Consider the following 2,661-nt stretch of genomic DNA (forward strand, 5'->3'; position numbering starts at 1 on the left):
TAGTTTGTAATTATTTTTTATGTTTTTTTTAAATTTATTTTATTTTACTATTATGTATGATTATGTGACTATATATTGATTCAAGTTATATTTTTTTAATAGGAACTAATATTTTTTATTTTAAATTTATTTTACAGATTTAGTATCGAAGATGAATAACAATTCTTTGTATACATTCATTCTGATGGAGTAATTTTACAAGCAGTAGTTGATTGTATATTTCAATCATGCCATCAAATAGGAATGAGGTTTAACAAGAGCGTATCGGTGAAATGAAACAAAACATTAGTGTGAAATTGCTCGACATTGTGGGAGAAGGATGTCCAGACTATTCTACGAATTTTTAGTTTCATCAAATCTGTGCAAATATAGGGAGATGAAACTTGTAGAGTGATGACGTGGAGACTATGATCGCACTGTATTACTTGCCTAGGAACATTGAACTAGTTGAGTTGTTCACTAAGTTAACGGATGTTGAGTCCATTCAAAATGTCACTCCACTAAATCAACAATATGGAGTTGAAGACTTGCATACAGAGGTTTTGAAAAAATTTTGATAGGCGATCTTTTGTAAACAGGTTTGACTTTGATTTAAATGTTAAGTGGGTAGAAGAGTTCGATTATGGAGCAACATTGACATGGGACACAATCCATACACTAGTCTGATTGTGTATAACAACCCTAATTTGGGTCCCCATTTATAGATACATCCATTAGTGATTGGTATTTATGCAGATGGTAGGACCCGATAATGATGTTGGCTCTAATCACCAAGATGAAGAATTTAGTGACCCCGACCTTGATGAGGTCCTGGATGATATCAATGAGGAAGGTGGAAGCAATAATGATAATGTATATGCCTTTTCACTTAGGAACCCTACATGAGGCATTATTATACAGAATGATCCTTCAACCCATATGTTGAGCGTGTTGTAATGCATCTGAATTCTCTGAATACCCAAATATAATATCTTATTAAAGGTTGACACTAGATTCCAAATCAGAAGAGTTTGTTGTAGGTCAACAATTTCCAAACAATTAGAATGTGTATTTCCCATAAAAAAGTATATTATGAAAGTGTCGGTGGACTACAAAGTCACAATATCTAAGTCGAAATTATATATTGGGGAGTATTAGAGGTCTATAGGAAGCTGCAAATTGAAGGTACAAGTTGAATTTATACAAAGGTTGCAACTGTGAGAGATTTGAAAATATGTTGGGCCTCATACATGTACTGTTGCATAGATGACCCAAGACCATCGAAAACTTGATGTGAACAAAAATTCATAACTACATTATGCCACTGGTGAAAGACATGCCCACCATTCTTTTATTGGCCCTGATTGCCAACATGCAATTTTGATTTTAGTACAGAGAGCCATATAGGAAAACATGGTAGGCCAAATAGATGGAGATAGAGTAGTTGGACGGGGATTAGGATGCGTTGTATAATGAAATGCAGGGGTGGTTAGCCACAATATAGGAGTACGTGCAAGGGACTATGATTGAATTGCAAACACTGCCTTCTTACAAATTGGATGGCCAACTAGATCTAGGGGAAAGAATTTTCCACTGTTTTTTCTGGACATTCAGTCTATGCGTCATGGTCTTTTCCCACTATAATTCACTTGTATAGGTTGATGGAACTTAGCTGTATGAGAAATATATGTAGATCCTCCTTATTGTGGTTGCACAAGATATTAACCAAAATGTACTATCGATAACCTTTGCCATTGTGGAGGCTAAGAATGCGGAATCATGACATTTTTTCTTGACGAACTTGCGAAAGCATGTTGTTAGACAATACAAAATTTGCATAATTTTCAATTGATTGAAGGGGCTAATTGTAGCGATTAGACATTCTGATGTTTCGTGGAGATTCATGTACTGCATCTACTACATTACAGTTAAATTTCATAAGGACTTCAAGAATGTAGATTGGCATAAGGAGGTAGTGAACATGGGTAATTCAGCAGTCATTTTTTTTTTGAATACATTTAGAAACTCAAATGAACGATAACATGGATTATGAAAATACGTACGCAGGGTATGAACTAGAATAACACCATTTTAGACAGAGGATGGCAAGGCTTCAGGCTGAAATGAACCATGATGTGCACTACTTGATCAATAGCATGGAGTTGTACTAGTGGGCTCAATGTTTTGATGACGAGTCACAATATGGTCATACGACCACCAGCGTTGTAGAGTTTGTTAATGTCATCTTGAAGCATACATAACATCTGCCCATTTCATTTGTTCTCTCAGCTACATTCTACACACTAGCAACCTTGATGCCAAGAATGGGGATGATACAAGAAAAGCTAATGGAGGCGGTACACGTTCACTGTGATGAGGTTAGGAAGGCAATAGTGGTCAAAGCACGAAGAGTGAGTTCAATGAATGTACAACTATGTTCTCGACACTTGGAAACTTTCCAAGTGACAAATTTTGTTAGCCATCGAGTGGGTATCCTAGCTAGGTCCTAAAAAGTTAATTTCCAAAATAGAAGGTGCGACTGTTGGAGGTTCCAGACTCTTTGATACCCGTGTTTACACATCCTTGCAGCATGTGCAAGGGCCAATGTCAATTGTGACCAATATATCGATGAGGTGTACATGTTGGAACGCATGTTACGTATTTGGGAAAACAAGTTCCCCA

Source organism: Gossypium hirsutum, chromosome A02 (assembly GCF_007990345.1).
Source record: "Gossypium hirsutum isolate 1008001.06 chromosome A02, Gossypium_hirsutum_v2.1, whole genome shotgun sequence".
Lineage (NCBI taxonomy): Eukaryota > Viridiplantae > Streptophyta > Magnoliopsida > Malvales > Malvaceae > Gossypium > Gossypium hirsutum.